Source organism: Hyla sarda, chromosome 2 (assembly GCF_029499605.1).
Source record: "Hyla sarda isolate aHylSar1 chromosome 2, aHylSar1.hap1, whole genome shotgun sequence".
Taxonomy (NCBI): domain Eukaryota; kingdom Metazoa; phylum Chordata; class Amphibia; order Anura; family Hylidae; genus Hyla; species Hyla sarda.
Window position 1 is genome coordinate 320,515,130 of NC_079190.1, and position 14,930 is coordinate 320,530,059.

The window sequence follows — 14,930 nt, forward strand, 5'->3', positions numbered from 1 at the left end:
AGCCAGATATGAGAGTGAGCGAGCCAGACATGAGAGCAAGCGAGCGAGCCAGATATGAGAGCGAGCGAGCCAGATAAGGGAGCAAGCCAGACAAGAGAGCAAGCGAGCAAGCCAGATATGAGAGCGAGCGAGCCAGATGTGAGAGCGAGCCAGATAAGAGATCGAGCCAGACAAGAGAGCAAGCGAGCGAGCAAGATATGAGAGCAAGCGAGCGAGCCAGATGTGAGAGCGAGCAAGCCAGATATGCGAGCAAACCAGATAAGAGAGCGAGCCAGATATGAGAGCAAGCGAGCGAGCCAGATATGAGAGCAAGCGAGCGAGCCAGATGTTAGAGCGAGCAAGCCAGATATGAGAGCGAGCCATAAAAGTGAACGAGACAGACCAGAGAGCAAGCGAGCGAGCCAGATATGAGAACAAGCGAGCCAGCCAGATATGAGAGCAAGCGGGCAAGCCAGATACGAGAGCGAGCGAGCCAGATAAGAGAGCGAGCCAGATATGAGAGCAAGCGAGCAAGCCATATATGAGAGCAAGCAGGCAAGCCAGATATGAGAGCGAGCGAGCCAGATAAGAGAGCGAGCCAGACAAGAGCGCAAGCGAGCGTGATAGATATGAGAGCAAGAGAGTGAGCCAGATATGCTAGCGAGTGAGCCATATAAGATAACGAGCCAGACAAGAGAGCAAGCGAGCGAGCCAGATATGAGAGCGAGTGAGCCAGACATGGGAGCAAGCGAGCGAGCCAGATATGAGAGCGAGCAAGCCAGACATGAGAGCAAGCGAGCGAGCCAGATATGAGAGCGAGCGAGCCAGACATGAGAGCGAGCGAGCCATACATGAGAGCGAGCGAGCCAGACATGAGTGCAAGCGAGCGAGACAGATATGAGAGCGAGCCAGATAAGAGAGTGAACCAGACAAGAGAGCAAGCGAGCAAGCCGGATATGAGAGGGAGCGAGCCAGACATGAGAGCAAGCAAGCGAGCCAGATATGAGAGCGAGCCAGACAAGAGCGCAAGCGAGCGTGATAGATATGAGAGCAAGAGAGTGAGCCAGATATGCTAGCGAGTGAGCCATATAAGATAACGAGCCAGACAAGAGAGCAAGCGAGCGAGCCAGATATGAGAACGAGTGAGCCAGACATGGGAGCAAGCGAGCGAGCCAGATATGAGAGCGAGCAAGCCAGACATGAGAGCAAGCGAGCGAGCCAGATATGAGAGCGAGCGAGCCAGACATGAGAGCGAGCGAGCCATACATGAGAGCGAGCGAGCCAGACATGAGTGCAAGCGAGCGAGACAGATATGAGAGCGAGCCAGATAAGAGAGTGAACCAGACAAGAGAGCAAGCGAGCAAGCCGGATATGAGAGGGAGCGAGCCAGACATGAGAGCAAGCAAGCGAGCCAGATATGAGAGCGAGCGAGCCAGCCATAAGAGCAAGCGAGCGAGCCAGATATGAGAGCGAGCGAGCCAGACATGAGAGCAAGCGAGCCAGACAAGAGCGCAAGCGAGCGAGTCAGATATGAGAGCAAGCGAGTGAGCCAGATATGCGAGTGAGCCATATAAGAGAGCGAGCCAGACAAGAGAGCAAGCGAGCGAACCAGATATGAGAGTGAGCGAGCCAGACATGAGAGCAAGCGAGCGAGCCAGATATGAGAGCCAGCGAGCCAGACATGAGAGCGAGCGAGCGATATATGAGAGCGAGCGAGCCTGACATGAGCGCAAGCGAGCGAGCCAGATATGAGAGTGAGCCAGATAAGAGAGCCAACCAGACAAGAGAGCAAGCGAGCGAGCCGGATATGAAAGGGAGCGAGTCAGACATGAGAGCAAGCGAGCGAGCCAAATATGAGAACGAGCAAGCCAGACATGAGAGCAAGTGTGCGAGCCAGATATAATAGCGAGCGAGCCAGATATGTGAGCAAGCGACCCAGATATGAGAGCGAGAGAGCCAGACAAGAGAGCAAGCGAGCGACCCAGATATGTGAGCTAGCGAGTAAGCCAGATATGAGAGCAAGCGAACAATCAAGATATGAGAGCGAGCAAGCTAGATAAGAGAGCAAGCGAGCGAGCCAGATATGAGAGCAAGCGAGCAAGCCAGATATGAGAGCAAGCGAGCGATCCAGATATGAGAGCGAGCGAGCCAGACATGAGAGCGAGCGAGCCATACATGAGAGCGAGCGAGCCAGACATGAGTGCAAGCGAGCGAGACAGATATGAGAGCGAGCCAGATAAGAGAGTGAATCAGACAAGAGAGCAAGCGAGCAAGCCGGATATGAGAGGGAGCGAGCCAGACATGAGAGCAAGCAAGCGAGCCAGATATGAGAGCGAGCGAGCCAGACATGAGAGCAAGCGAGCCAGACAAGAGCGCAAGCGAGCGAGCCAGATATGAGAGCAAGCGAGTGAGCCAGATATGCGAGTGAGCCATATAAGAGAGCGAGCCAGACAAGAGAGCAAGCGAGCGAACCAGATATGAGAGTGAGCGAGCCAGACATGAGAGCAAGCGAGCGAGCCAGATATGAGAGCCAGCGAGCCAGACATGAGAGCGAGCGAGCGATATATGAGAGCGAGCGAGCCTGACATGAGCGCAAGCGAGCGAGCCAGATATGAGAGCGAGCCAGATATGAGAGCGAGCCAGATAAGAGAGCCAACCAGACAAGAGAGCAAGCGAGCGAGCCGGATATGAGAGGGAGCGAGTCAGACATGAGAGCAAGCGAGCGAGCCAGATATGAGAACGAGCAAGCCAGACATGAGAGCAAGTGTGCGAGCCAGATATAATAGCGAGCGAGCCAGATATGTGAGCAAGCGAGCCAGATATGAGAGCGAGAGAGCCTGACATGAGAGCAAGCGAGCGAGCCAGATATGTGAGCGAGCGAGACATGAGAGCAAGCGAGCCAGATATGAGAGCGAGCTAGCCAGATATGTGAGTGAACCAGATAAGAGAGCGAGCCAGACAAGAGAGCAAGCGAGCGAGCCAGATATGAGAGCAAGCGAGCGAGCCAGATTTGAGAGCAAGAGAGCATGCCAGACAAGACAGCAAGCGAGCGAGCCAGATATGAGAGCAAGAGAGCGAGCCAGAAATGAGAGCAAGCGAGCAAGCCAGATATGAGAGCGTGCCAGATAAGAGAGCGAACCAGACAAGAGAGCTAGCGAGCGAGACAGATATGAGAGCGAGCGAGCCAGACATGAGAGCAAGCCAGATATGTGAGCGAGCGAGCGAGACATGAGAGCAAGCGAGCGAGCCAGATATGAGAGCGAGCTAGCCAGATATGCGAGTGAACCAGATAAGAGAGCGAGCCAGACAAGAGAGCAAGCAAGCGAGCCAGATGTGAGAGCGAGCGAGCCAGATGTGAGAGTGAGCCATATAAGAGAGCGAGACAGACAAGAGAGCAAGCGAGCAAGCCAGATATGAGAGCAAGAGAGCAAACCAGACATGAGAGCGAGCCAGACAAGAGTTCAAGCGAGCGAGCCAGATATGAGAGCAAGCGAGTGAGCCAGACATGCAAGCGAGCGAGCTATATAAGAGAGCGAGCCAGACATGAGAGCAAGCGAGCGAGCCAGATATGACAGCGAGCGAGCCAGACATGAGAGCAAGCGAGCTAGCCAGATATGAGAGCGAGCGAGCCAGATAAGAGAGCGAGCAAGACAAGAGAGCAAGCGAGCTAGCCAGATATGAGAGCAAGCGAGCTAGCCAGATATGAGAGCAAGCGAGCGAGCCAGATTTGAGCGCGAGCGAGCCAGATATGCAACGAGTCAGATAAGAGAGCGAGCCAAACAAGAGAGCAAGCGAGCGAGCCAGATATGAGAGCAAGCCAGATATGAGAGCGAGGGAGCCAGACATGAGAGCGAGCGAGTAAGATATGAAAGCGAGCGAGCCAGATATGAATGCGAACGAGCCAGACATGAGAGCAAGCGAGCGAGCCACATTTGAGAGCAAGCGAGCGAGCCAGATGTGAGAGCGAGCGAGCAAGATATGCGAGCGAGCCAGATAAGAGAGCGAGCCAGACAATTAAGCAAGCGAGCAAGCCAGATATGAGAGCAAGAGAGCCAGATATGAGAGCAAGCGAGCGAGCCAGATATGAGAGCAAGCAAGCCAGCCAGATATGAGAGCGAGCGAGCCAGATAAGAGAGCGAGCAAGACAAGAGAGCAAACGAGCTAGCCTCATATGAGAGCAAGCGAGCTAGCCAGATATGAGAGAAAGCAAGCGAGTCAGATTTGAGAGTGAGCGCGCAAGATATGCGAGCGAGCCAGATAAGAGAGCGAGCCAGACAAGAGAGCAAGCGAGCGAGCCAGATATGAGAGCAAGCGAGCAAGCCAGATATGAGAGCGAGCGAGCCAGACATGAGACGGAGCGAGTAAGATATGAGAGCGAGCGAACCAGATAAGAGAGAGAGCCAGACAAGAGAGCAAGTGAGCGAGCCAGATGTGAGAGCGAGCGAGCCAGATATGCGAGCGAGCCATAAAAGAGAGCGAGACAGACAAGAGAGCAAGCGAGCGAGCCAGATATGAGAGCAAGCTAGCAAGCCAGATATGAGAGCGAGCCAGATAAGAGAGCAAGCCAGACAAGAGAGCAAGCGAGCGAGCCAAATATGAGAGCAAGCGAGCCAGCTAGATGTGAGAGCGAGCGAGCCAGATATGTGAGCAAACCAGATAAGAGAGCGAGCCAGACAAGAGAGCAAGCGAGCGAGCCAAATATGAGAGCAAGCGTGCAAGCCAGATATGCTAGCGAGCAAGCCAGATAAGAGAGCGAGCCAGACAAGAGAGCAAGCGAGCGAGCCAGATATGAGAGCAAGCAAACCAGCCAGATGTGAGAGCGAGCGAGCCAGATATGCGAGCGAGCCAGATAAGAGAGCGAGCCAGACAAGAGAGCAAGCGAGCGAGCCAGATATGAGAACAAGCGAGCGAGCCAGATATGAGAGCAAGGGAGCCAGCTAGATGTGAGAGCGAGCGAGCCAGGTATGAGAGCGAGCCAGATAAGAGAGCGAGCCAGACAAGAGAGCAAGCGAGAAAGCCAGATATGAGAGCGAGCGAGCCAGACATGAGAGCAAGCGAGCGAGCCAGATATGAGAGCGAGCGAGCCAGATAAGAGAGCAAGCCAGACAAGAGAGCAAGCGTGCGAGCCAGATATGCTAGCGAGCTAGCCAGATAAGAGAGCGAGCCAGACAAGAGAGCAAGCGAGCGAGCCAGATATGAGAGCAAGCGAGCCAGCCAGATATGAGAGCGAGCGAGCCAGATAAGAGAGCGAGCAAGACAAGAGAGCAAGCGAGCTAGCCAGATATGAGAGCAAGCGAGCGAGCCAGATATGAGAGCGAGCTAGCAAGGCAGATATAAGAGCGAGCCAGATAAGAGAGCGAGCCAGACAAGAGAGCAAGCGAGCCAGATATGAGAGCAAGCGAGCCAGCTAGATGTGAGAGCGAGCGAGCCAGGTATGCGAGCGAGCCAGATAAGAGAGCGAGCCAGACAAGAGAGCAAGCGAGAAAGCCAGATATGAGAGCAAGCCAGACATGAGAGCAAGCGAGCGAGCCAGATATGAGAGCGAGCGAGGCAGATAAGAGAGCAAGCCAGACAAGAGAGCAAGCGTGCGAGCCAGATATGCTAGCGAGCAAGCCAGATAAGAGAGCGAGCCAGACAAGAAAGCAAGCGAGCGAGCCAGATATGAGAGCAAGCGAGCCAGCCAGATATGAGAGCGAGCGAGCCAGATAAGAGAGCGAGCAAGACAAGAGAGCAAGCGAGCTAGCCAGTTATGAGAGCAAGCGAGCGAGCCAGATTTGAGAGCGAGCAAGCCAGATATGCGAGCGAGCCAGATAAGAGAGCGAGCCAGACAAGAGAGCAAGCGAGCCAGATATGAGAGCAAGCGAGCGAGCCGAATATGAGAGCAAGCGAGCAAGCCAGATATGAGAGTGAGCGAGCAAGCCAGATATGAGAGCAAGTGAGCGAGCCAGATATGCAAACGAGCCGTAAAAGAGAGTGAGACAGACAAGAGAGCAAGCGAGCGAGCCAGATATGAGAGCAAGCGAGCCAGCCAGAAATGAGAGCAAGCAAGCCAGCCAGATGTGAGAGCGAGCGAGCCAAATAAGAGAGCGAGCAAGACAAGAGAGCAAGTGAGCTAGCCAGATATGAGAGCAAGCGAGCGAGCCAGATTTGAGAGCGAGCGAGCCAGATATGCGAGCGAGCCAGATAAAAGAGCGAGCCAGACAAGAGAGCAAGCGAGCGAGCTAGACAAGAGAGCAAGCGAGCGAGCCAGATATGAGAAAAAGCGAGCGAGCCAGATATGAGAGCAAGCGAGCGAGCCAGATATGAGAGCAAGCGAGCAAGCCAGATATGAGAGCAAGCGAGCGAGCCAGATTTGAGAGCGAGCGAGCCAGATATGCGAGCGAGCCAGATAAGAGAGTGAGCCAGACAAGAGAGCAAGCGAGCGAGCCAGATATGAGAGTAAGCGAGCGAGCCAGATATGAGAGCAAGCGAGCAAGCCAGATATGAGAGCGAAGCGAGCCAGACATGAGAGCGAGCGAGCCAGATATGCGAGCGAGCCAGATAAGAGAGCGAGCTAGACAAGAGAGCAAGCGAGCGAGCCAGATGTGAGAGCAAGCTAGCCAGATATGCGAGCGAGCCATAAAAAAGAGCGAGACAGACAAGAGAGCAAGCGAGCGAGCCAGATATGAGAGCGAGCTAGCAAGGCAGGTATAAGAGCGAGCCAGATAAGAGAGCGAGCCAGACAAGAGAGCAAGCGAGCCAGCTAGATGTGAGAGCGAGCCAGGTATGCGAGCGAGCCAGATAAGTGAGCGAGCCAGACAAGAGAGCAAGCGAGAAAGCCAGATATGAGAGCGAGCCAGATATGAGAGCAAGCGAGCAAGCCAAATATGAGAGCGAGCCAGACAAGAGAGCAAGCGAGCGAGCCAGATATGAGAGCGAGCCAGACAAGAGAGCAAGCGAGCGAGCCAGATATGAGAGCAAGCGAGTCAGCCAGATATGAGAGCGAGCGAGCCAGATAAGAGAGCGAGCAAGACAAGAGAGCAAGCGAGCTAGCCAGATATGAGAGCAAGCGAGCAAGCCAGATTTGTGAGCGAGCGAGCCAGATATGCGAGCGAGCCAGATAAGAGAGCGAGCCAGACAAGAGAGCAAGCGAGCGAGCCAGATATGAGAGCAAGTGAGCGAGCCGAATATGAGAGCAAGCGAGCAAGCCAGATATAAGAGTGAGCGAGCAAGCCAGATATGAGAGCAAGCGAGCGAGCCAGATATGTAAACGAGCCATAAAAGAGAGTGAGACAGACAAGAGAGCAAGCGAGCGAGCCAGATATGAGAGCAAGCGAGCCAGCCAGAAATGAGAGCAAGCGAGCCAGCCAGATGTGAGAGCGAGCGAGCCAGATATGCGAGTGAGCCAGATATGCGAGCGAGCCAGATAAGAGAGCGAGCCAGACAAGAGAGCAAGCGAGAAAGCCAGATATGAGAGCGAGCGAGCCAGACATGAGAGCAAGCGAGCGAGCCAGACATGAGAGCAAGCGAGCGAGCCAGATATGAAAGCGAGCGAGCCAGATAAGAGCAAGCCAGACAAGAGAGCAAGCGTGCGAGCCAGATATGCTAGCGAGCAAACCAGATAAGAGAGCGAGCCAGACAAGAGAGCAAGCGAGCTAGCCAGATATGAGAGCAAGCGAGCCAGCCAGATATGAGAGCGAGCGAGCCAGATAAGAGAGCGAGCAAGACAAGAGAGCAAGCGAGCTAGCCACATTTGAGAGCAAGCGAGCGAGCCAGATGTGAGAGCGAGCGAGCAAGACATGCGAGCGAGCCAGATAAGAGAGCGAGCCAGACAAGAGAGCTGCGAGCAAGCCAGATGTGAGAGAGAGCTAGCCAGATAAGAGAGCAAGCCAGACAATTAAGCAAGCGAGCGAGCCAGATATGAGAGCAAGCGAGCGAGCCAGATATGAGAGCAAGCGAGCTAGCCAGATATGAGAGCAAGCGAGCCAGATAAGAGAGCGAGAAAGACAAGAGAGCAAGCGAGCTAGCCAGATATGAGAGCAAGCGAGCTAGCCAGTTATGAGAGCAAGCGAGCGAGCCAGATTTGAGCGCGAGCGAGCCAGATATGCGAGCGAGTCAGATAAGAGAGCGAGCCAGACAAGAGAGCAAGCGAGCGAGCCAGATATGAGAGCAAGCCAGATATGAGAGCGAGGGAGCCAGACATGAGAGCGAGCGAGTAAGATATGAAAGCGAGCGAGCCAGATATGAATGCGAACGAGCCAGACATGAGAGCAAGCGAGCGAGCCACATTTGAGAGCAAGCGAGCGAGCCAGATGTGAGAGCGAGCGAGCAAGATATGCGAGCGAGCCAGATAAGAGAGCGAGCCAGACAATTAAGCAAGCGAGCTAGCCAGATATGAGAGCAAGAGAGCCAGATATGAGAGCAAGCGAGCGAGCCAGATATGAGAGCAAGCAAGCCAGCCAGATATGAGAGCGAGCGAGCCAGATAAGAGAGCGAGCAAGACAAGAGAGCAAACGAGCTAGCCTCATATGAGAGCAAGCGAGCTAGCCAGATATGAGAGCAAGCAATCGAGCCAGATTTGAGAGTGAGCGCGCAAGATATGCGAGCGAGCCAGATAAGAGAGCGAGCCAGACAAGAGAGCAAGCGAGCGAGCCAGATATGAGAGCAAGCGAGCAAGCCAGATATGAGAGCGAGCGAGCCAGACATGAGACGGAGCGAGTAAGATATGAGAGCGAGCGAACCAGATAAGAGAGCGAGCCAGACAAGAGAGCAAGCGAGCGAGCCAGATGTGAGAGCGAGCGAGCCAGATATGCGAGCGAGCTATAAAAGAGAGCGAGACAGACAAGAGAGCAAGCGAGCGAGCCAGATATGAGAGCAAGCGAGCGAGCCAGATATGAGAGCGAGCGAGCCAGATAAGAGAGCAATCCAGACAAGAGAGCAAGCATGGAAGCCAGATATGCTAGCGAGCAAGCCAGATAAGAGAGCGAGCCAGACAAGAGAGCAAGCGAGCGAGCCAGATATGAGAGCAAGCAAACCAGCCAGATGTGAGAGCGAGCGAGCCAGATATGCGAGCGAGCCAGATAAGAAAGCGAGCCAGACAAGAGAGCAAGCGAGCGAGCCAGATATGAGAACAAGCGAGCGAGCCAGATATGAGAGCAAGCGAGCAAGCCAGATATGAGAGCAAGCGAGCAAGCCAGATATGAGAGCGAGCGAGCCAGACATGAGAGCGAGCGAGCCAGATATGCGAGCGAGCGAGCCAGATAAGAGAGCGAGCCAGACAAGAGAGCAAGCGAGCGAGCCAGATGTGAGAGCAAGGGAGCCAGATATGCGAGCGAGCCATGAAAGAGAGCGAGACAGACAAGAGAGCAAGCGAGCGAGCCAGATATGAGAGCGAGCTAGCAAGGCAGATATAAGAGCGAGCCAGATAAGAAAGCGAGCCAGACAAGAGAGCAAGCGAGCCAGATATGAGAGCAAGGGAGCGAGCCAGATATGAGAACAAGCGAGCGAGCCAGATATGAGAGCAAGGGAGCCAGCTAGATGTGAGAGCGAGCGAGCCAGGTATGAGAGCGAGCCAGATAAGAGAGCGAGCCAGACAAGAGAGCAAGCGAGAAAGCCAGATATGAGAGCGAGCGAGCCAGACATGAGAGCAAGCGAGCGAGCCAGATATGAGAGCGAGCCAGATAAGAGAGCAAGCCAGACAAGAGAGCAAGCGTGCGAGCCAGATATGCTAGCGAGCTAGCCAGATAAGAGAGCGAGCCAGACAAGAGAGCAAGCGAGCGAGCCAGATATGAGAGCAAGCGAGCCAGCCAGATATGAGAGCGAGCGAGCCAGATAAGAGAGCGAGCAAGACAAGAGAGCAAGCGAGCTAGCCAGATATGAGAGCAAGCGAGCGAGCCAGATATGAGAGCGAGCTAGTAAGGCAGATATAAGAGCGAGCCAGATAAGAGAGCGAGCCAGACAAGAGAGCAAGGGAGCCAGATATGAGAGCAAGCGAGCCAGCTAGATGTGAGAGCAAGCAAGCCAGGTATGCGAGCGAGCCAGATAAGAGAGCGAGCCAGACAAGAGAGCAAGCGAGAAAGCCAGATATGAGAGCGAGCCAGACATGAGAGCAAGCGAGCGAGCCAGATATGAGAGCGAGCGAGGCAGATAAGAGAGCAAGCCAGACAAGAGAGCAAGCGTGCGAGCCAGATATGCTAGTGAGCAAGCCAGATAAGAGAGCGAGCCAGACAAGAAAGCAAGCGAGCGAGCCAGATATGAGAGCAAGCGAGCCAGCCAGATATGAGAGCGAGCGAGCCAGATAAGAGAGCGAGCAAGACAAGAGAGCAAGCGAGCTAGCCAGATATGAGAGCAAGCGAGCGAGCCAGATTTGAGAGCGAGCAAGCCAGATATGCGAGCGAGCCAGACAAGAGAGCAAGCGAGCCAGATATGAGAGCAAGCGAGCGAGCCGAATATGAGAGCAAGCGAGCAAGCCAGATATGAGAGTGAGCGAGCAAGCCAGATATGAGAGCAAGTGAGCGAGCCAGATATGCAAACGAGCCATAAAAGAGAGTGAGACAGACAAGAGAGCAAGCGAGCGAGCCAGATATGAGAGCAAGCGAGCCAGCCAGAAATGAGAGCAAGCAAGCCAGCCAGATGTGAGAGCGAGCGAGCCAGATAAGAGAGCGAGCAAGACAAGAGAGCAAGCGAGCTAGCCAGATATGAGAGCAAGCGAGCGAGCCAGATTTGAGAGCGAGCGAGCCAGATAAAAGAGCGAGCCAGATAAAAGAGCGAGCCAGACAAGAGAGCAAGCGAGCGAGCCAGACAAGAGAGCAAGCGAGCGAGCCAGATATGAGAAAAAGCGAGCGAGCCAGATATGAGAGCAAGCGAGCGAGCCAGATATGAGAGCAAGCGAGCAAGCCAGATATGAGAGCAAGCGAGCGAGCCAGATTTGAGAGCGAGCGAGCCAGATATGCGAGCGAGCCAGATAAGAGAGTGAGCCAGACAAGAGAGCAAGCGAGCGAGCCAGATATGAGAGTAAGCGAGCGAGCCAGATATGAGAGCAAGCGAGCAAGCCAGATATGAGAGCGAAACGAGCCAGACATGAGAGCGAGCGAGCCAGATATGCGAGCGAGCCAGATAAGAGAGCGAGCCAGACAAGAGAGCAAGCGAGCGAGCCAGATGTGAGAGCAAGCTAGCCAGATATGCGAGCGAGCCATAAAAGAGAGAGAGACAGACAAGAGAGCAAGCGAGCGAGCCAGATATGAGAGCGAGCTAGCAAGGCAGATATAAGAGCGAGCCAGATAAGAGAGCGAGCCAGACAAGAGAGCAAGCGAGCCAGATATGAGAGCAAGCGAGCCAGCTAGATGTGAGAGCGAGCCAGGTATGCGAGCGAGCCAGATAAGAGAGCGAGCCAGACAAGAGAGCAAGCGAGAAAGCCAGATATGAGAGCGAGCCAGGTATGAGAGCAAGCGAGCGAGCCAGATATGAGAGCGAGCGAGCCAGATAAGAGAGCAAGCCAGACAAGAGAGCAAGCGTGCGAGCCAGATATGCTAGCGAGCAAGCCAGATAAGAGAGCGAGCCAGACAAGAGAGCAAGCGAGCGAGCCAGATATGAGAGCAAGCGAGCCAGCCAGATATGAGAGCGAGCGAGCCAGATAAGAGAGCGAGCAAGACAAGAGAGCAAGCGAGCTAGCCAGATATGAGTGCAAGCGAGCGAGCCAGATTTGAGAGCGAGCGAGCCAGATATGCGAGCGAGCCAGATAAGAGAGCGAGCCAGACAAGAGAGCAAGCGAGCGAGCCAGATATGAGAGCAAGTGAGCGAGCCGAATATGAGAGCAAGCGAGCGAGCCAGATATGTAAACGAGCCACAAAAGAGAGTGAGACAGACAAGAGAGCAAGCGAGCGAGCCAGATATGAGAGCAAGCGAGCCAGCCAGAAATGAGAGCAAGCGAGCCAGCCAGATGTGAGAGCGAGCGAGCCAGATATGCGAGCGAGCCAGATATGCGAGCGAGCCAGATAAGAGAGCGAGCCAGACAAGAGAGCAAGCGAGAAAGCCAGATATGAGAGCGAGCGAGCCAGACATGAGAGCAAGCGAGCGAGCCAGACATGAGAGCAAGCGAGCGAGCCAGATATGAAAGCGAGCGAGCCAGATAAGAGCAAGCCAGACAAGAGAGCAAGCGTGCGAGCCAGATATGCTAGCGAGCAAACCAGATAAGAGAGCGAGCCAGACAAGAGAGCAAGCGAGCGAGCCAGATATGAGAGCAAGCGAGCCAGCCAGATATGAGAGCGAGCGAGCCAGATAAGAGAGCGAGCAAGACAAGAGAGCAAGCGAGCTAGCCACATTTGAGAGCAAGCGAGCCAGATGTGAGAGCGAGCGAGCAAGATATGCGAGCGAGCCAGATAAGAGAGCGAGCCAGACAAGAGAGCAGCGAGCAAGCCAGATGTGAGAGAGAGCTAGCCAGATAAGAGAGCAAGCCAGACAATTAAGCAAGCGAGCGAGCCAGATATGAGAGCAAGAGTGCCAGATATGAGAGCAAGCGAGCGAGCCAGATATGAGAGCAAGTGAGCTAGCCAGATATGAGAGCGAGCAAGCCAGATAAGAGAGCGAGCAAGACAAGAGAGCAAGCGAGCTAGCCAGATATGAGAGCAAGCGAGCTAGCCAGATTTGAGCGCGAGCCAGCCAGATATGCGAGCGAGTCAGATAAGAGAGCGAGCCAGACAAGAGAGCAAGCGAGCGAGCCAGATATGAGAGCAAGCCAGATATGAGAGCGAGGGAGCCAGACATGAGAGCGAGCGAGTAAGATATGAAAACGAGCGAGCCAGATATGAATGCAAACGAGTCAGACATGAGAGCAAGCGAGCGAGCCACATTTGAGAGCAAGCGAGCGAGCCAGATGTGAGAGCGAGCGAGCAAGATATGCGAGCGAGCCAGATAAGAGAGCGAGCCAGACAATTAAGCAAGCGAGCGAGCCAGATATGAGAGCAAGAGAGCCAGATATGAGAGCAAGCGAGCGAGCCAGATATGAGAGCAAGCAAGCCAGCCAGAATTGAGAGTGAGCGCGCAAGATATGCGAGCGAGCCAGATAAGAGAGCGAGCCAGACAAGAGAGCAAGCGAGCGAGCCAGATATGAGAGCAAGCGAGCAAGCCAGATATGAGAGCGAGCGAGCCAGACATGAGACGGAGCGAGTAAGATATGAGAGCGAGCGAACCAGATAAGAGAGCGAGCCAGACAAGAGAGCAAGCGAGCGAGCCAGATGTGAGAGCGAGCGAGCCAGATATGCGAGCGAGCCATAAAAGAGAGCGAGACAGACAAGAGAGCAAGCGAGCGAGCCAGATATGAGAGCAAGCTAGCAAGCCAGATATGAGAGCGAGCCAGATAAGAGAGCGAGCCAGACAAGAGAGCAAGCGAGCGAGCCAAATATGAGAGCAAGCGAGCCAGCTAGATGTGAGAGCGAGCGAACCAGATATGTGAGCGAGCCAGATAAGAGAGTGAGCCAGACAAGAGAGCAAGCGAGCGAGCCAGATATGAGAGCAAGCGAGCGAGCCGGATATGAGAGCAAGCGAGCCAGCCAGATGTGAGAGCGAGCGAGCCAGATAAGAGAGCGAGCCAGATAAGAGAGCAAGCCAGACAAGAGAGCAAGCGTGCAAGCCAGATATGCTAGCGAGCAAGCCAGATAAGAGAGCGAGCCAGACAAGAGAGCAAGCGAGCGAGCCAGATATGAGAGCAAGCGAACCAGCCAGATGTGAGAGCGAGCGAGCCAGATATGCGAGCGAGCCAGATAAGAGAGCAAGCCAGACAAGAGCGCAAGCGAGCGAGCCAGATATGAGAACAAGCGAGCGAGCCAGATATGAGAGCAAGCGAGCAAGCCAGATATGAGAGCAAGCGAGCAAGCCAGATATGAGAGCGAGCGAGCCAGACATGAGAGCGAGCGAGCCAGATATGCGAGCGAGCGAGCCAGATAAGAGAGCGAGCCAGACAAGAGAGCAAGCGAACGAGCCAGATGTGAGAGCAAGGGAGCCAGATATGCGAGCGAGCCATAAAAGAGAGCGAGACAGACAAGAGAGCAAGCGAGCGAGCCAGGTATGAGAGCGAGCCAGATAAGAGAGCGAGCCAGACAAGAGAGCAAGCGAGAAAGCCAGATATGAGAGCGAGCGAGCCAGACATGAGAGCAAGCGAGCGAGCCAGATATGAGAGCGAGCGAGGCAGATAAGAGAGCAAGCCAGACAAGAGAGCAAGCGTGCGAGCCAGATATGCTAGCGAGCAAGCCAGATAAGAGAGCGAGCCAGACAAGAAAGCAAGCGAGCGAGCCAGATATGAGAGCAAGCGAGCCAGCCAGATGTGAGAGCGAGCGAGCCAGATAAGAGAGCGAGCAAGACAAGAGAGCAAGCGAGCTAGCCAGATATGAGAGCAAGCGAGCGAGCCAGATTTGAGAGCGAGCAAGCCAGATATGCGAGCGAGCCAGATAAGAGAGCGAGCCAGACACGAGAGCAAGCGAGCCAGATATGAGAGCAAGCGAGCGAGCCGAATATGAGAGCAAGCGAGCAAGCCAGATATGAGAGTGAGCGAGCAAGCCAGATATGAGAGCAAGTGAGCGAGCCAGATATGCAAACGAGCCATAAAAGAGAGTGAGACAGACAAGAGAGCAAGCGATCGAGCCAGATATGAGAGCAAGCGAGCCAGCCAGAAATGAGAGCAAGCAAGCCAGCCAGATGTGAGAGCGAGCGAGCCAGATAAGAGAGCGAGCAAGACAAGAAAGCAAGCGAGCTAGCCAGATATGAGAGCAAGCGAGCGAGCCAGATTTGAGAGCGAGCGAGCCAGATAAGAGAGCGAGCCAGATAAGAGAGCAAGCCAGACAAGAGAGCAAGCGTGCAAGCCAGATATGCTAGCGAGCAAGCCAGATAAGAGAGCGAGCCAGACAAGAGAGCAAGCGAGCGAGCCAGATATGAGAGCAAGCGAACCAGCCAGATGTGAGAGCGAGCGAGCCAGATATGCG